General features: G+C 22.2%; 1 long non-coding RNA gene across 2 annotated transcripts; it reads left to right on the top strand.

The window, feature by feature from the left end:
- The first annotated feature begins 263 nt into the window (after positions 1 to 263).
- Positions 264 to 16,966, top strand: LOC122511277. 2 transcript variants are annotated; one of them, XR_006302500.1, is made up of 7 exons: positions 264 to 385; positions 5,130 to 5,190; positions 5,999 to 6,128; positions 6,368 to 6,438; positions 7,179 to 7,327; positions 13,775 to 13,960; positions 16,746 to 16,966. It is a non-coding gene; the product is annotated as an uncharacterized LOC122511277 (long non-coding RNA). The 2 variants fall into 2 exon arrangements; XR_006302501.1 differs by lacking the exons at positions 264 to 385; positions 5,130 to 5,190 and adding an exon at positions 5,382 to 5,644.
- Positions 16,967 to 21,349: the final 4,383 nt, after the last annotated feature.

Below are 21,349 nucleotides of genomic sequence, written 5' to 3'. Positions count from 1 at the left end.
TGTATACGCTCGTAAGAATAATTTTAATAAGACAAATGATCTGTCATATAAAAAGGAATAACACACATGCTGTATTGGTTTCTGGTGAAAACAGTTGGAACGCGCAGCCATTGGCTGTTTTCGGCACTCACCCAGGGTTAACCCCGAGTTAAATATTATCCAATCATCAAAAACATTCTGTTGGTCTAACCAATCACCATTAACCCGGAGTTAACTCGGGGCGAGTGCCGAAAACAGCCATAATGTTAATCGCAGTCAAAGATTTCAGCTAACCATATGTTATATATATACCTGTTGAGCAAATAGGACTCGAGTCAAGTCAAAAAGTCATCATATAGAAATGGGATAATTTCTAGCAATAAACAATCCCTAATTATTTCTCTGGGTAAGTTTCTCAACACGAAGAGTCTATATATATATATTCGCTATATAACAATACCGAGAACTTTTTTCTCCTAATCTAGTTTTCTAGAAATTTATTAGCCATTATTAGGCTTTCATCGTAAAAACTTTTATATCTAATTTAAACTCAGCTTCCTTAAATTATATAATTTTAATTTTTTTTCTTTTAATTGGTGATATATAAATATATAAAGCAAATAAAAACAAAAGCAAAGAAAGAAAAAAAAATTGAATATAACTCACGGGGTAATTAAAAATTATGTTTATATATACAAAACTCGTTTTTTTCTCTCGTGAAATTAAAAGTCTTTATGAAATTAATGTCCGAAGATTCTATTTCGCATTTAACGATTTTTCGGGGACGTAAAATATTTCTCGGGTAACACATACATTTCATTTGAAATACCGGGCATTCCGGAATTTATTGAGCGATCGTTTGTCTGGCCAAAGTGCTTTGCTTGGAAGATTTCTAACGTTGAAAGAGAAACAGAGAGAGAAAGAGAGAGAAAAAAAAGCAAAAATATAGTCGGGTTGTTGGACAAAAACAAAGCGTGTTGCTGCTGATTGTAATGACAGACAGACAGTTTTGTACTTACAGACAATTCACAATCATTGAGCTTTGATATGTATTTTTTTTTTTTTTTTTTTTTTTTTTTTGAAATTACTCTCGGTGCAGATATGCGACATTTTTTTTTCGAAATCACCATTTCTTTTTTTAACGGAGTCATAAAAGTCGACCAACAACTCACTATTGAATGGCTGATTGCATCAAGTAATTAATGTTGCACTATCCATAATAAATCAGAAACACTTTTTTTAGGCAGTTTCACAAAACATGCAGTTTGATTCCAACACACACGAACTATATGTATGCAAATATTTTTAAATGCGTTAATTAAGAGATTTATTATCGTTGCTTTTAATTGGCCATAATCGCGGTTAGTGTGGGAATTAATCATCACTTTATTTTTATGTTAATATTATTTAATTTCTGATTATTCTATAGCGAGTAATTTAGTAAATAATTTTGTAATTTAGTAAATAATTCAACAAATTTAGTAAATAATTTAGTAATTATTATAAAATATAATAAAAATCGAGATTTTCTGTTCTCACGTTAAGTTAGGGCCTCGTGATTAAAATTCAATTATTTTTCAAAAATTCAATTTAATTATTCTATTAAATTATTCAATTCAATTCAATTATTTTCAAGACAATTTTAATTAAATTCCATGAAAAATTTTAATTTTCTTCAAAACAATTATAATATATTTACAAATCATAATAAAATTCTTGGCAAGAATTCAATTATTTTCATAATTAATAAAAATCTTTGAAGGATTGAATGATATTCATTTTTTCAATACAAATTCAATAAACTTTCTTGATAAAATTTAATTATTTTCAAAAATTTCAATAAAATTCATGAAAAAATTCAATTATTTTCAAAAATTTTGATACAATTCTTTCCTTTCTTAAAAAAGACATGGAGTGGAAAGGTCGAATGTATCGAAAAGTATCGAAGTAAAGAATGGGCAATGAGAATGTAAAATCTTAATAGAAGGGTGTTTTTAAAATTGTTTGTACATGTGAAGGTGGCGCTGCAGTCGTATGTTATTTAAAAAGAGCGCGAATATATAAATTTTATTTTTGTTAAGAGAAAGTACTCATAATAAATCTTATTTTGCATTGTCAAAAAAAACGTCAACATTTCAAATATAAATAAGCAAATTATTAACTGAAAAAATTTGAATATTATTATTAATGAAATAATGGACTTGGACAATGGACACATAAAAACTAGCACCGTAGACGGCCGCTTGCGGCCGTCGGAGGAGCTAGTATAAAAAAATAAATAATTTCAGTACAATTTTAAATATGTATTTCACGGAAGAATTCAATTATTTTCAATTAAATTCAAATAAAATTTCTTTGTGTAATTTAATTATTTTTAAAAAATTAAAACGTAGAGTGAGTTAGTTAGTTGCAATTTTTAGAAATAATGAATTATTTTTGCATTTAAATAATTAAATTCTAGTACAACTTTTTTATAAGAATTGATTTGAAAAAAATTGAAATTATTTGAAAATAGTTAAATTCCCAAGAATAATTTTTGAAAATTGAAAAAATTAGGAAAGTTTCTCAAATTTCATTAAAATAAATTTTATATTTCAAAGAATTTTATTTTCTCACTTTAAAAAATTATTTTTAAACATTATTGTATTTTTTCAAGAATTGTAGCTAAAAATTTGGAAATTATAATTAAATTTTTCAATAATTTTTGTATTTAAATAATTCAATTATCGTTGAATTCTATAATAAGAATTGATTTAAAAAAGAATTTTAGATAAAATTTTTAAAAATAATTGAATATTAGAAGCGTTTTAAACAGGATTTTTAGGAAATAATAAAATTAAAATTTTTTTTTTCAATCTAAAATTAAATTTTTAAATTGAAATCTTATTAACATTTTATTTTATTTATTTTTTTTTTGACTTGGAAAAATTGCAGTTGTAATTTTTAGAAATAATTAAATTTCAAAAGGTTTTATATTGAAATTATTTGAAATTTTATTTAAAATAAATAATAATTTTTTAAATATTTTTTTAACAAAAATTTTTGAAGTTTTGATAAATTTAATGCGCAGAAATGATAGAAAATTAGTTTTTTGAAATTAATTAAATTTTTTTTAAATAATTGAATTCCCCAAAAAAACTTTAAAAAATTGAAACATAATTAAGTTTTGTCAAAATTCATTAAAATAAATGTTCTATCTGAAGGAATTTAACTTTATTTTATTTTTAAAAATTGTTTTGAAATATACCTGAAGTTCGAAAAATTATAATTTTTAAAAAATAATAAATTTTTCAGGAACCGATGATAAAACGAAACTAAATTAAAAATTTACGTTTAATTTTAGTTTCGTGGTGACCCGAAACAAAATTCTTTGCAAGAATTCAAATATTTTAATAAATAATAACATTCTTCGCGAAAATTAATTATATCAAAGATTTTAAATATATAATTCTTGAAAAAAATTGAATTCTACAGACATTCAATTATATTTAAAAATGTTAATAAAATTTCTTTCCATAAAAATTCAATTATTGTTTTCATAAAGACTAAAATTCAATTTTAGTCTCTGTAAAAATTCAATTATTTTCAAAAAAATTTCACGAAAGAATTCAATTTTTTTTAAAATTTTTAATAATATTTTTCGAAGGAATTCAATTATTTTCTAAAATTTTAATAAATCCTTCGAAACAATTCAATTTTATTTATACATAGTAAAATTCATTGCAAAAATTCAATTATTTTCAAAAAAATTTCACGAAAGAATTCAATTTTTTTCTTAATTCGTTATAAAAAATTTCAAAAGATTCATTTATTTTCAAAAAAATTCCACGAAAGAATTCAATTTTTTTTAATTTTTAATAATATTTTTCGAAAGAATTCAATTATTTTCTAAAATTTTAATATATTATATAATTATTTTTAATACAATTTTAATAACATTTTATAAAAGAATTCAATTTTTTTAATTTTTAACAATTTTTTTCTAAAATTGTAATAAATCCTTTAAATTAATTCCATTATATTTATAAATAGTAAAATTCATTGCAAAAATTCAATTATTTTCAAAAAAATTTCACGAAAGAATTCAATAGTATTATATGTTCAATGTCAATTATTAACAAACACGATTATTTTAAAAACTTAAAAGAAATTGTTCATAAAATTCAATTATTTTCAAAATTTTTAATGAAAATTATTAATGAAACTCCATTATTAAAAAAAAAAATTCAAAGAAATTCTTCAAAAACAATTTAATTTACTTAGAATTTTCAAAAATTTTAACAAAATTCTTCATGAGAATTCAATTATTTTCCAAAATAATAAAATTCTTCGAAAGAATTCTATTATTATCAAATTTTTTGATTAAATTCTTTGCAAGAATTCAATGATTTTTAAAACATTAATTTTAAAATTGAAAATATTCAAAAAGAAAAAATATTTAAAAAATTAGGAAACAATAAACTATAACTTCAAACTGCGAACAGATTATCAGATTGCAACGATTATTAAAATAGATTATAATAATATTATTTCTTTAAGTATTTTATTGTTTGCTGTGATTTTTTAATTGAAATTAACTAATTGAGTTTCTCAGATATTTATTTTCGTTCTGTACTGAAGTAAATAATATTGTTTTATTTTTAAATTATTTAGTTTTTTAGTTTAGTTATTTGAGTCGACACAAAACTAAATTCAATTTATTAATTTAGTTTCGAGTCGTCTTGAAACTAATTTAATTTGTTAATTTAGTTTCGAGTCGACACGAAAATCAATCTATTTTGTTAATTTATAGTTTCGAGTCGACACGAAACTAAACTCAGTTTGTTAATTTAGTTTTGAGTCAACTCAGAAACTAAAACGAAACTAAACTTTTCGTAATTGTCCCTGAAATTTTCATTAAATTTCAAAAAGAAAGTTTTTGTAATTAACATCAGTGGGCTGTAAAATGTCTCGCGCATTAGTTATGCTATAGTTTAGTAAATAATTTTGCTCCTCTTAGAGAAAGGATTGTATTTAGTAAATAATTTAGTTATTCAGTAAATAATTTATTTATTCAGTAAATAATTTAGTTATTCAGCAAATAATTAGTTATTTAGTAAATAATGAAAAAAATCGCCTTTGTAGTGAACTAATTTTGAATTTGTTTTCAGAAGCAGAGATTCTTCACTGGAAAATAATGAACAAGGAAGAAATGGAGGGTTGAAGAATGCGGTAGGTACAGGTCTGATCAATATGTGTAATGAGTAAACTATATCATTAGAATATCGCGCCGGCAAACCGTGAGTCGTGTATCCAAAAAAAAAGAGAAGAGAGAGAGAGAGAAAAAAATAAATAAGGAGTGCCGAAGAAGGCGCCCCATGGCGCGCGACATGCCTCAGGTCTGACCGCCATTTAGTGTGAAGTTGTCTGGGTCGAGTCCAAGGGAATTGCTTCTTAATTTTGAAAATCAAATATTTCGAAGGAATGAAGCAGACATTCGCCTCATCATATGGACGATGATGTGCAAAATCGCCAATTTCGATCTATGTATCGACCAACCATATATACAATGGTATTTGTATACCATATACCATTCCTATATGGCGCCATTTATTCGGTTTACGATTCGCCGACTTAGTCACTTCTATTTAATTTCATTTCTACATTCTTCAGTTTTATATATCGTGTGAGTGTGTGTATATAATTAATAGATAAGATCATCATTATATACGTCTATATAGAAAACAATTTACCCAACAGTCTATAATTATAGTATTGCACCATATTAATTGGGACAACTTTAATATCATCTCTTTTTCTTTATTTATATATACAGCGCATACATTGTAAGAAAGTCCATTTCTATAATCAGATGATGAGAAACTGCTTTTTTCTTTTAATTCGACATTTAATTATTTATTAAAGTTCGATGATTCTTGTCTATTAATTTCTTTTGTATATCATGGTTCTTAATTATTATCTTATTTTTTTTTTTTTTGACTAGGTATATTGTTCTTATCATTTTTTCTTTTGTTTCAAGGAACACAACACCTTCGCAACTGATTGTTTCATCATTTGGAGAGGATCAACTCTTTGCATTTGAACCGGTTCATTATAATTCTGCGAGGAGGAAACGATGAGAATTATTGTTTTCGTAGTTTTATGGAAAGGTGAGATTTTTTTTATATCTATATTTAGTAAAATTAATACTAAATGAACTGAAAATTTAATATTTGCTTCAATTTAAATTTTTCTATAGTAAAATTTTTATATTATTTAAAAAATATAAATATAAATAAATGTTTAACATAAATAAATACTTTCTTTTTATCTTTATTTTTATAATTTTTATTTATAATTTCCGTAATTTCTGGTTTATTTTTTTTTTACAAAATTTTTTTATTTTCAGATTCCCTTCATCGATTCAAATAAAAGGGTGGAAAATTATTAAACTTCGGAACCAAACATTCAAATTTAAAGGTCGGTAATTAGGATTTTTTAACTCTTTTTAAAAAACAAGGATTTTATTGTATTTAAATATTTGAAAAATCAATATCTTTTAGCGTTTAAAAATAAATTTGCAAAACTAATTACAGAACTATTCTCTATATTTATAAATTTTTAATTTATGTCAATTCGGAGTTATTTAGATTTAGATTATTTACTTATTTAGATAAAAAGTTGCGACGAATTTTTAATCAATTTTCGAAAATAATTAAATTCTTTAAAAGAATTTTACTATAATATTTTAGAAAATAATGAGTAATAATTATTGTACAATTAATAATAGGTAGATTTTTTAATTTTGAATTTGAAGTCAATAAAAATTTTTGAAGTTGATATTTGATAATAGAAAATTGAAATTTTCATATTGATAATTAATTAAAAGTAGTGTTTAGTCAGTAACATTTGTATTGAATATATATTATAATAAATTTCAAATTTAAAAGCCAGTAATTTGCGTTTTTGGAATTTGTGTAAAGTAAATTCCGGTTTTATCTTTTTAACTTTTTAAATTCGATGTTAAAAATTAACTATTCTTTTATTTCAATATTTAAAAATTCAAGTTCATTTATTGTATTAAAAAAAATTAATTATTGAGTACAATAATAGAATAAGGAAATTAAATTAAGGAAAAAGAACATTAATATTGAATAGTTAATAAATAGGGGGAAAAAATTATTTTTGTGACTTCTAATTTATTATTTGTTTATTTACAGGAATGAGAATGGATGGGTTTATCGAACTCGAGAGGAGGAAAATTGTCATAATGGAATTGTATCTATATTGAATCATCATATTCATATGAATGAAGTGCAAGTGGAAAATTTGTAAAGTGGAATAAGGAACGGCGAATATAATGATGGAGGTATGTGCTATTCACTACATATATACGTGGAGATATATTATTTGACAGTGGTAGTAGTGTTAGAGTTATGTTATGGCCGCCATAAACGAAATGAGAAAACTGTCCAGCCGCCGTTGAAAAATCTCTGCAGAATACAAATGCTTGATTTAACTCGCACGCCTTTTGTGTCTGAAAGCGGGATTATGATAACGATAGACGCGCAGCAACTCACATACACACACAGAGAGAGAAAAGTCCTGTTTGCTCCTTTGCCGAGGTCACAATAATAATAATTATACAAATTTTCATTTCAACGCTCTTCTTCTTCTCTTTTTCACGCACAATCCGAAATTTCGTTTTACTCCATAAATTTCAAAAGAGTTCGCAAGATCTTTTTTAAGAGTTGCCACAGGTCCGGGAAATCAGGGAATTCAGGGAAAAGTCAGGGATTTTGATTAAAAGTAATGAAAAAAATTAAATGCTTAGAATTTATAAGAAATTCAATTCTGTTAAAATAAGTTTCAATTTTAAAAGTTTTAACTCAATGCTTTGAAAAAATTCAACTATCTTAATAAATGTCAAAATTCTTTTCAGAAAATCAATTATTTTCAAAAATTCTCGTCAACATTTGAATTATCTTAATAAATAGCAAAATTCTTCGCCGAAATTCAATTGTATTCAGGAATTTTAATAAAATTCATTGCAAATTCAATTTTTTCATAAATAACAATATTCAACACAAGAATTCTATTATTTTCAAATTTAATAAAATTCTTCGCAGAAATTCAATTATTTTCATAAATAATATTATTAATCACAAGAATTCAATTATTTTCGAAAATTTGAATAAAATTCATGTCAAAATTTCAATTATTTTCAAAAAATTTTCTTAATTCAATGATTTTCAATATTCTACTATTATAATAAAATTTTCCAAAAGAATTCAATTATTAAATAAAAATTTTGATAAAAATTCTGCACGAACATTAAATTATTTTCCAGAATCATATAGAAACTTCACATGAATTCAATTATTTCAAGCAGAATTTGTATAAATGTTTTAAAAAAAATCAAATGTTTTAAAATTTGGCAGTAATTTCTTCGCAGTAATTCAATTATTTTCATAAATTTTTAAATTCTTTTTAAGGATGTAATTATTTTCATAAATATAATAAAATCATTCCGAGGAAGTCAATTTATTATTTTTACAAATAACAATATTCATTACAAGAATCCAATATTTTCAAAAATTGTAATAAAATTCATTGCAAAATTTCAATTATTTGAAAAAAACTTCCTTATTCAAAAATTTATATATATAAATCTATTACTTTAATAAAATTTACCCAACGAATTAAATTATTTAAAAACAATTTTGACGAAATTCTACACAAATATTTAATTATTTTCTAAAATAATGAAAAGTTTACAGGAATTCAATTATTAAAAATAGAATTTGCATAATTTTTTTTTAAAAAAAGTCAATTGTTTAAAACTTTTTTATAAAATTCTTTGCAATAATTTAATTATTTTCGTAAAGAATAAAATTCATTGCAAAATTTCAATTATTTTTAATATACAATTTTAATCCAATTCCTCGAAAAATGTAATTATTCTTAAAAATTTTATTAAAATTCACCAAAATTGAATTATATTCACATTCAGGAATTTTTATAAAATTCATTTTAAAATTCTATTATTTTCATAAATAACAATATTCATTACAAGAATTCAATTATTTTCAAAATGAATAAAATTCTTCGCATGAAATTCCATTATTTTCCAAAAATCTAAAAAAAATTGTCAATATTTCAATTTTGTCTTCATAAATGAATAGCAAAATTCTTCGACAAATTTTAATTATTTTCAGGAATTTTGAATTAATTGCAAAATTTATTTTTATTTTCATAATTCATCGCACAAGAATTCAATTTTTTGTCAACAGTAATAAAATTCATGGCAAAATTTCAATTATTTTCAAAAAGTATTATTTTAATAAAATTTTCCAAAAGAATTCCACTATTAAACAAAAATTTAGATAATATTCTACACGTACATTCAATTATTTTCCAAAAAAATAAAAACTTGACAGGAATTCAATGATTTAAAATAGAATTTGCATACATTTTTTCAAAAATTTTAATAAAATTCATGTCAAAATTTCAATTATTTTCAAAAATTTTTCATAATTCAATAATTTTCAATATTTTGTATTATTTTAATAAAATTTCCCAAAAGAATTCAATTATTAAAAATAGAATTTGCATAAATTTTTTTCGAAAAAAATCAATTGTTTGATACTTTTTTATAAAATTCTTCGTATTGATTCAATTATTTTCATAAATAATAAAACTCATTGCAGAATTTCAATTTTAATCGGATTCTTCAAAAAATGCAATTATTGTTAATAATGTTATTAAAATTAGTCGAAAGAATTCAATTATTTAAAAATTTGTTTATTAAATTATGTATAGGTAAGAATTCAATTTTAAGAAACATTCAATAATTATTTAATAAATTATCTATGTTTGTATTTAAATAATTAAATTCTCGTAGAATTTTCTAATAAAAATTGATTTAAAAATTAATTTCAGTTAAAGTTTTAGATAATAATTGAATTTTGGAGAAGTTACTAATAATTGCAATTTTTAGAAATAATTTAATTTTTTAAAAGCAGGTTTCAAAATAAAATCATTGAAAATCTGAATTTTTCATACTTTTTTTAATTAAAAATTCTATGGAACTAATTTTTTTCAAAAAGCTTAATTGAAATTTTTTAAAATTATTTCAAGTTTTTATTTTCTAATGTATATTTAATTAATGAATTTCTTTAATTATTATGAGTTGTTGAATTTCAAAAAGGTTTGAATTTGAATGTTTTGAAGAATTTTAATTGCTATGGAAAAATAATAATTAAATACTTATTTAAAAATGAAGTTATTGATGTTTTTGAATAATTTTACAATTAAAGAAATTTGTAAATAAATCTAATAGAAAATTTTTTTGAGTAGGTATCTAATAATTTTTAGATTGTTTCAGAATATTCTTTAGGGTCAGGGAAAAAGTCCAAATTTTGTCTGGAAATCAGGGAGAAGTCAGGGAAAATCAAAATTAAATTTTTGTGGCAACTCTGTTTTCTTATCAAACTGGATCACTATTTTCTTCTTTCACTTCGAATAAGGAAATTAGAATAATTTTTACTACCCCACGATCGACACGAGAGAGGAAGTTTTGAGAGGAAAATTTTTTTGTTTTGTATTTCCAAATTTATAATTTAATTCTACGAAATTTAAGCAGAAAAAAAATTGAATAATCTCATTGAAATGAATCAATTTGTATCGCGGCGAAATATGCTTCTTGCACCCTGCGATAAAAATTTGTTATTTATTGTTATTATTGCGCTATTATTGCTATCATTATGTTCTTTATTGATTGCTATTTATTGTCTTCTATATTAAGAGGTATAAATTGAATTTATAGTCGCAAGTTAAGGCATAAAATTTATATGCAATGCAGACTTTTGTGGACTCTTTATGCTTTATATTGCGCGATAATATTGTAAGTTGTATAAAGTGCTAGATTGTCCTATATGTTCACCATTAGTTCAGCGAGCTATGCCTTGAGCAACATTAACAATTTCAGATACTATGTAGTGTGTCTATACTGATCGAAGCGAGATTAAATACCTGCTCTGGCAAATGTTACACGCGCTCAAATGAAAAATGACACATAATAGCCATAAACAGGGTTAACTGACTTGTGAATCTAATCCGCTTTCACTTCTTATAGGGTGGTAGCAAGAGTAGGACGTTCTCTAAGGTTTATAATTAATTGTTAGCAATTTTAATTCTTCACTCACAGCTTTTCTCGCTTCACTCTCTATAATAATTGATAATAATGCGTAAATGGAAAAATTTACGTTTCATTTGTCTTTTCGTTTCGTAAATATATATTTTAGTATTTAAATTTTTTATGTATTTTTTATTTTTGTTATTTATTTATTTTTTATTTAATTAAATACAAAGTAATTCATATAAAATTTAATATTAAATTTTAGTATTTGAATATTTAATACACCCGCAGAAAAAAGATATTTGACTCAGAGCCAACTAAATTTTTTATTTGTTTGAAAAAAGTTTCATTTGGTTCTAATAAATTTATTTAGTCAAAATAAATTTCATTCAGTTGAAATAAAATGTATTTAGCCCAAATAAATTTTATTCAGTTGAAATAAATTGCTTTTAGTCCAAATCAATTTTATTCAGTTGAAATAAAATTGTATTTAGCCGATATAAATTTTATTCAGTTGAAATAAATTTTATTTAATAGATAAAAAAATTTTATTTGTATCGAATAAAATTTGTATATAAATAATATACAAATAATGAAATTAAACATTTAATTATTGAATTTTATTGAAATTTTTAGAAAATAATTAAATTCTTCTCAGAATTTTATAACAATTTTATAAAATAATCTAATTCATTCAAGGAAATTTATTAAAATATAGAAAATAATTAAATTCTTTCAAAGAATAGATAATATTAATGGTTTTTATTAGAGTTTTTGTAAATAATTAAATTCTTTTGAAGAATTTTTTTGTGTTTTTTTTAAATAATGTAGTTTTTTGAATAATTTCATAATTGAAAATTTAGAAAATAATTGAATTAAACAACGAATTTTTTTTAACTTTTTAAAATAATTTTCAAAATAATTATTGCGATGAATTTTACTTAGAAAGGATTTCTTGACAAGAATTTATTTCAAATTTTTGAAAATAATTGAAATTCTGTAAAGAATTCAATTATTTATGAAAAAAATTGAATTCTTGACAAGAATTTATTTCAAATTTTTGAATATAACTGAAATCCTCCGAAGAATTCAATTATTTATGAAAAAAATTGAATTTGAAATTTTTAAAAATAATTGAAATCCTCCGAAAAATTTTTATTAATAATAAAAATAATTGAAATCTTCCAAAGAATTTTATTTTTTATGATGATAATTGAATTCTTGACAAGAATTTTACAATTTATAAAAATAATTGAATTTTTTTGAAGAATTTAACAAGAATTGTTAAAAATAATTTAATTTTTATTAAAAATAATTTTAAAAAATAATTGTATTCTTTCGAGAAATTTTATTTTAATTAATTTATTTATTTTTTTAAAATTGTATTGAAAATAGGTAGAATTTTATTATTTATGAAAATATTTTTATTCTTGAGAAGAATTTTCTTAGTTTTTCGAAAATAATTGAATTCTTAGGGAGAATTTTACAATTCATAAAAATAATATTGAATTGTTTCGAAGAATTTTATCGAACATTTTGAAAATATTTGAATTTTTCGAAGGAATTTTATTAAAAATTTTGAAAATAATGATTTTTTTAAAAGAATTATATCAAAATTGTTGAAAATAATTGAATTTATATTAAAATTCTTGAAAATAATCGAATATCGAATAATATTTTTAAAAATAATGGTATTCTTTCGAGAAATTTTATTATGTACTTAATGAGTGAATTCTTTAAATTTTAAATCTAATTATTCAAAAATTAATTGTTAATTTTTGAAAAGAAAACATTTTTTAATTTGCAAAATAATTAAAAATGGAATACCGCGTTCCGCGCTTATCATTTGCGCTAGTTTAGTATTAAAATAGAAAAAAAATGTTTCGCGTTTTGTCTGCGTGAATAATTAAAAGAAATATATAGAGCGAGTATTTTTTAGAACTACGTATATATAATAATGTAAAGAATTTTCTGAAATGTCATTAACTTTCTTATGTTGTAATAATGTTAGCCTTGATTTTTTGCGAGTGATTATTTTTTATTTTTGTTTTAGGCAACAAATGTAGGTATTATTTAAATTTATTATGCACCACAAAACGAGTCATTGTGATTCGCTGTAGGGAGGGTATAAAAAAACAGTAGTCGTCAAAGCTGTCGACAAACGGATACTTACACTGCATATAAAGAAGAAAATATTAAAACCAGTTTACAAGTTTTTATGCATACAAATGACTTTTAAATTTTAGTTTGTAAAATAAAAATAAGTGTCTTACCAGTAAAGAGTCTTGCAAAAGGTTTAGTTTTTGTTCTTTGTTCTAATACAAAATTTGTCCGAATTATCTGCGTATATAGTATTTTATAGTCTATTTATCCGTTTTTTCTGTTGTCAATTATTTATTAGTTATAAATTGTTATTTTCTATTGTGAATTATTTATTAACTAGGTAATAAATAATTTTATTTAATTTATTAACTAATAAATAATTTTATTTTATTTATTAACTAATAAATTAGTCACAATAAATTAGTCCTTAGTTATTAGATAATCTTTATTATCAGCTACTAGTTGCAAATAATTAGGAATTAGTTATAAAAAATTAGTTATTAGTTGTTTATTAGTTATATATTTAATAATTCTTTATATAATTCAAAATTATTATTCAGCAATTTGTTACAGATCTGGAATTGACGTGACTTTTGGAAACTTTTCGACGAAGAAATTCTAATCTGCCCGAAAAATGAAAAGCTCAATTACTTTGGATACGAAACGAGCAAAATTATATGAACTGCGATAAAAAAAAGGACTGTTATGAATTAAAATTGATGTGAGAGTAGAAAATTATCACTGTTTTGGGGCAAAAAGGTATTTAATTTTGATTTAATATTCAGTGTTGCCACAGGTCAGGGAAATCAGGGAAAAGTCAGGGATTTTTTATAATAAGTACTGGAAAAAATTGAATTTTGGAGAAGTTACAAAAAATGATTGCAGAAATTCAATTATTTTCAAAAGTAATAAAGATCTTCGCAGAAATTAAATTCTGTTCAAAAATAAAAAAAATTCTCGTCAAAATTTCAATTATCTTTAAAAATAATAAAATTCTTCTCCAAAATTAAATTATTTTCAAAAATTTCAATAAAATTCTTGGCAAAATTTCAATTATTTTCAAAAATTTTCCTCAGTTCAACGACTTTCAATATCTACTATTTTAATAACATTTTTCAAAAGAATTTAATTATTTTAAAAAAATGTTTATAAAATTCTAAGCAACCATTAAATTATTTTCAAACATAATAAAAATTTCACAGCAATTCAACTATTTACAAATTTTTTTATAAATTTTTTCGCTAAATTAAGTTTGATAAAATTTTTCTTGATAATTCTATTTTGAGAAACATTCATTTATTCAACAAATTATTTATTTGCATTTTATTTGTATTTAAATAATTGAATTCTCGTAGAATTTTCTAATAAAAATTTATTTAAAAATGAATTTCAGTTAAAATTTTAGATAATAATTGAATATTAAAAGCATTATGGCATGAATTTTTAAAAATAATTGACAATTGAATTCCTGCAACGAATTTCATTACATTAAATTCTAAATAATTGAATTCTTTTGAGAAAATTTATTAAAATAGTAGATTTTGAAAATATTTGAATTTCAACGAAGAATTTCAATATTCGTGAAATGTAATTAAGTTCTTGCAAAAAATTTTGAAGAAAATAATTCCATTTTTCGAGGAATTTATTTAAAATTGTATTAAAAATAATTGAAATCCTGTGAAGAATTTAATTATTTATGAAAATAATGGAATTCTTACAACAAGTAGATTTTGAAAATATTTCAATTTCAACAAAGAATTTTATTATTTGTGAAATGTAATTTAATTCTTGCAACGAATTTTCAATTATTTTTTAAAATATTTAAATTCAATTATTTTCAAGAGTTTTAATAAAATTTCAATTATTTTTAACAATTCTGATAAAATTCGTCGAAACAATTCTATTATTTTTATATAAATTGTAAAATTATTGTCAAGAATTCAATTATTTTTGTAAATAATAAAATTCTTCTGAGAAATTCAATTTCTTTTAATAAAATTTCTAGGAAAAAATCCAATTATATTCAAGATAATTTTAATAAAATTTCTCTAACAGGTTCAATTATTTTTAAAAATTGTAATAAAATTTTTTAAACAATTCAATTGTTCTCAAAAGTTTTTAATAAAATTCTTTTAAAAAATGTAATTATTTACAAAAAATGAAATAAAATTGTTTAAAATAATTAAATTTTCTGTGAATAATTTTAATATGATTTAATAAGAAAATTATTAATTACAATTAATCATAAACACGATTATTTTAAAACTTTAAAGAAAATCTTCATAATATTCAATATTATACTTATAATTTTCAGTAAAAATTGTTTTAAAAAAACTCCATTATTTTTATGAAAATTGAAATAAATTCTTCAAAGCAATTCAATTATTTTAAAGAATTTTAATAAAAATCTTGCCAAGAATTAAATTATTTTCTATACAATTACATCGAAAATTTCATTATTTATGAAAATAATTGAATTCTTGAATAGAATTTTATTAAAACTTTTTTAAATAATTGAATCCCTGCGCGAAAAAATTTATTATTTCTACAAATAATTGAATTTTTGCAAAATTTTAAATATGAAGTGAATTTTTGAGAAGAATTTTATTAAAATTGTATTTAAAATAATTGAATTCCAATGAAAAATTTATACTATTCATTGATATTATTGAATTCTTTCGAAGAATTTAAAAAAAATGTTTAAAAATAATTTAATTTTCCCTGGAATTCAATTAAAATTGTATTTAAATAATTGAATTCTTCATAAAATTCAATTACTTTCAAATTTTTCAGTAAAAATTATTAAAAAAAATTTCCATAATTTTCAAAAAAATTGAAATATATTTTTAAAAACAATTTGATTATTTTAAAGAATTTTAATAACAATCTTGTCAAGAATTAAATTGTTTTCAATATAGTTTTAATTGCATTTCCTCGAAAGAACTCAATTATTAAAAAAAAATTTTGATAAAATTCTTGAAATGAATTAAATTATTTTCAAATTTTTTTATAAATACCTTACAAGAATTCAATGATTTTCAGTACATTAATTTAAAAATTTTGAACAGTTAAAAAGTTAGTAAACAAAGAAGCAGACAGCAACTAATTCAAACTGCGAACAGATTATACCGGAATATAACGATTATTATTAATCTATATTAATCTGCATATTAATATAGATTTTTATAAGTTGTTGAATTTCATAAAGGTTTGAATTTGAAATTTTTGAAAATCTTAATTCCTATGGTAAATAAAAATGATTAAATATTTATTGAAAATAGAATTTATTAGTGTTTTCGAATAATTTTATAATTAAAGAAATTCGTAAGTAAATGTATAATAGAAGTTTTTTTTTGTATCTAATAATTTTTAGAGTGAATCAGAATAGGTATTTTTTAGGGTCAGGGAAAAGTCTAAATTTTGTCTGGAAATCAAGGAGAAGTCAGGGAAAAACAAAATTTAATTTTTGCGGTAACTCTGATATTTTTTAAGATTTGCTTGAGTATAGTATATTTGCTTACAAAAAATTATTTCTGTTGAATAGAATTTGGAGGAATTTTATTTGGACGAATTTCGTTTCGAGATGAATTTGGAGAAATTCTTTTGGAGCATCTTCATTTGCAGATAAATTCGAAGGAGTTTCGAATCCAACGAATAATTTCCTCAATAAGGAAATTTTGACTTCCTTCAGCGCGCAGTTTACGATAAAACAACGTGAGAAACATCAAATCGCAGCACTACTCGTGTTCACTGGACCGTTCTCGATTCCTGTCAGACAAGGCGGTGCCTTCACATAGTGTGTCCCATAAGCAAAACAGGACATTTTGAACATAGAAGCCTATACGAACGGGCGATTCAGAATTAGATGTTATCTTTGATGAGCCGTGTGCTTCGAAGTCCTCCGAGGCGCACATGGAAAGTTCTCTCTCTCTCTCTCTCTCTCTTTCTTTCTTTCTTTCTTTCTTTTTTTTCTCTTCTATTTCTTTCTCTCTTCCTGAGAGACCCGCGCCGCCAATCGCCGCGAGATACAGATCTTCTTGGCGCCATCGTCAGGCTCCATAAGGACCTCGTATGTCCTCAGTCCCCAACTAAACCGAAGATACTTTCAAACCCTTAAATGCGGTTAAAGCGTAACCGATACCCCGACGGGGGGTCCTTAATTCTTTTGCGTAGCTTCAAAAAAAAGGAAAAATTTTTTTTTTTTGGAAAATATATTCTTATCCCTTGAAAACTACCCTTCTATTCAAAAACAAAATCTTCTTTCTACTTTTTTTGAGTTTTTAAATGAGTCTTTTTAATCCTTCATGTGACATATTTTTTTCGAGTTTGGAAATAGGGGAATTCTTCTGTTATATTTCTGATTGATTTTTGCTTGATGAGAAATGATATTTACTCGTGTTTTGATATTATTAGGGTTTAATCTATATATCTAGAACATAATTAAGTTCTGTTTGTCTATTCATCCATGGCATCGTTTCTATACTGTCGTTTTGGATTCGCATTTCTTTTTTGATGATTCTCGATGGCACAAGGACTCTTATGCGGCATATAGATATTATAATTTGATAGAATTTCTTCTCTCGTTTGAAGAAATTCTTTCTGTTATATAACAATTTTTAGAAATATTAATTTACGTTCAAAAAAAATTATTTTTGTAATTAATTGTTATTTTCAATTATTTTTAATTATTTTGTATTTTCAATTATCTATCGAAATCTATTTTAATATTCTTTTTATTCCGAATGTTTGTTTGTAATTCAAAGTTATAGTTGTCTTTGATTTCTTTTTTATTTCTTGAATTTTTTTGATGATATTCTATATTTAAATGTTTTTAATTTTAAAATTAATGGAGGTATTGAAAATAATTGAATTCTTATAAAGAATTTTATGAAAGATTTTGGAAATAATTGGATTTCTGCGACAAATTTTATTACAATTCTTGAAAATAATTAAATTCCTCGGGAGAATTGTATTATTTATAAAAATAATTGAATTCTTGCGACAAATTTTATTAAAATTTTTTTAAAATAATCGAATTGTTTTAAAGAACTTCTTATAATTTCTTTGAATATAATAAATTTTTTTTACTAATTTTAATTGAAAATTTGAAGTAATTAAATTTCACGAAGAATGTCTTTCAAATTTTTTAAATAATCGTTTTTGTTAATAATTGTACTTGAGAATTTAATACTTGAATTATATTGAAATTTTATGTAAATAATTGAATTCTTCTCAAAATTTTATAAAAATTTTAATGAAATTATTAATAAAGAATTTAATTATTTTCAAGAATTTCTTTCAAGATTCTAAAATAGTCGTTTCTATTAATAATTGTAATTGAAAATTTGATAACTTAATTATATTGAAATTTTTTTTAAATAATTGAATTCTTCTCAAATTTTTATAAAAATTTTAATGAAATTATTGAGAAAAAATTTAATTATTTGTAAGAATTTCTTTCAAGATTCTAAAATAGTCGTTTTTGTTAATAATTGTAATTGAAAATTTGATAATTGAATTATATTGAAATTTTATGTAAATAATTGAATTCTTCTCAAAATTTTATAAAAATTTTAATATATTATTAATAAAGAATTTAATTATTTTGAAGAATTTCTTTCAAGATTCTAAAATAGTCGTTTCTATTAATAATTGTAATTGAAAATTTGATAACTTAATTATATTGAAATTTTTTGTAAATAGTTGAATTCTTCTCAAAATTTTATAAAAATTTTAATGAAATTATTGATAAAAAACTTAATTATTTTGAAGAATTACTTCCAAGATTCTAAAAAAAGTCGTTTTTGTTAATAATTGTAATTAAAAATTTGATATTTGAATTTTACTGAAATTTTTTGTAAATAATTGAATTCTTCTCAAAATTTTATTACAATTTTTCAAAATTATTCAATTATTTCGAGAAATTTTATAAAAGTTTTAATGAAATTATTGATAAAAAATTTAATTATTTTGAAGAATTTTTTTTATGTTTCTAAAATAGTCGTTTTTGTTATTAATTGTAATTAAAAATTCAATTCAATTCAATTCTTACAAAGAATATTATTATTTATGAAAATAATTTAAATTTTGTGAATAATCTTATCAAACTTTTTGAAAATAATTGAATTATTCCGAAGAATTTCATTAAAATTTTTGAAAATAATTAAATTTTTTCGACGAATTTTTTTTTAATATTCAAAATATTTTAATTCTTCCTTAGAATTGTATTATTTATAGAAATAATTGAATTCTTGAGAAGAAATTTATTACATGTATAAAAATAATTGAATTCTTTCGACAAATTTTATAAATATTTAAAAATGATTAAATTTCTTTCTGCATATTGTATTATTTCTTAAAATAATTGAATTGTTGCAAAGAATATTATTATTTATAAAAATAATTGAAATCTTGTGAAGAATTTTTTCAACTTTTTTTCACTTTTTGAAAATAATTTATTTGTTTCGAAGAATTTCATTAGAAATTTTGAAAATAATTGAATTCTTAGGACGAATTTTAAAAAAAAATTTAATTCTTCTGTATGATTATGTATTATTATTATAGAAATAATTAAATTATTGGAAAGAATATTATTATTTATGAAAATAATTTCTGAAAAGAGTTTTATTATTTATAACAATAATTGAATTGTTGCGAAGAATTTTTTTAAAATTAAAAAAAAAAATAATAATAGTTAATTAGTTAATGAGTCAATTTTATTAAATTTTGAATAAATTATTCAATTTTTGAAATTGATACGTTGAATTGAAATTAAATTAAATTAAAATTGATATTTGAAGTAAAAATTAGTATATATAATAGAAATAAATTTCACTAAAAGAAAGAAGTGATTTCAAGTTGAATAATATTTGTCATATTTTTTTTTAGGGACGAAGGAAATTGGAGAGAATCGTTATAATTAGATAATATTACACTAATCCTTTAAATAAACATACATAGTTGGATCATTATCGAAGCAGCATTCTATTAAAGGGAGCAGAGAGGAAAAGCGAAAACTTACTCGAGAGAGAGAGGGAGAATCCAAGGGCTCTCTTTGTATAATCTTTGTTCGGATCTGGTCGTAATTGTGGAAAAATTATAGCAATAGGCTTTACCCACAGAGATCGCCTAGAGGGATTTACTGCGGCTTCAAGTGGATTTATTACAATTAATATTTCTGAGCATTCTTCAAGTATAATCCTTGCCTTCTATAGATGTTCTGAGGTGCAATTGATACTGTGGTATTTCTTCTTTGTGTATATAGTTGGCACGTGGCCTACCAGTCTTTTGTCATTTTTACAAATCCTTTTCCGCTGCACTTCATTTTCAAGTTTTTCACTTTTCCTCTCGCCTCGACGTTTTTCTTTTTTTTCTGAAAGTGGATTTTTTCTATTTCAATAAATTCGTGTTGAATTTCGCCCTTTTCTTTCTTCTTCCCAAAGTGGATTTTTTTTTGTTTCGAAATAAATTCTTGATGAATTTCGTCCTTTTTATTCTTTTTCCCGCAAAGTGAATTTTTTCTGTCTCAAAATAAATTCGCGCGTTAATTTTCGTTCTTTTTATTCGGTTTGATTCTTTTTCCCAAAGTGAATTTTTCCTATTCGAAAATAAATTCGTCTTTCTCGTTTTATTCTTTTTTCCAAAGTGCGGATTTTTTTCTATTTCCATAACTCTCGATGTTAAATATCGTCTTAAAAATAACTAAACTTTCTTATTATTTTGATAATAAATAAAAGGTAAATTACCAAATTGTAATAGATTGTACAAAAAAAGAAATATTTTCACGGCGTTATTATTACGATATTTGTTCACATTCTGAGGATATTCTCGTATAAGATTATCTCTTGAACTAAAGTTATGTATTCGAATGGTAGAAGATTTCATTCATAGATAGAGTCAATTATTGTTTTTTACTTGTTTTTTCCAACACGTTTGGAACTAATTTAAAATTTAGAATATTCCCCTCTCGATCTTCTCATTTGATAATGAAAAATATGATTCTTAATAGGTCGATAAACGTTCAGGTCGCTGGAATGCCCCGCCCCGGTTTCCTTTATATTTTCTAATTGAATTATATTTTTAACAAAAAAAAAAAAAAATAATAAAAATAAACTCCAAAAGCTGTTTTGGGTCAATGTTTCATATAAA

The sequence above is a fragment of the Leptopilina heterotoma genome, unplaced genomic scaffold, assembly GCF_015476425.1.
Source record: "Leptopilina heterotoma isolate Lh14 unplaced genomic scaffold, ASM1547642v1 Lhet_81, whole genome shotgun sequence".
Taxonomy (NCBI): domain Eukaryota; kingdom Metazoa; phylum Arthropoda; class Insecta; order Hymenoptera; family Figitidae; genus Leptopilina; species Leptopilina heterotoma.
This window is presented reverse-complemented; position numbering and strand designations above follow the sequence as displayed.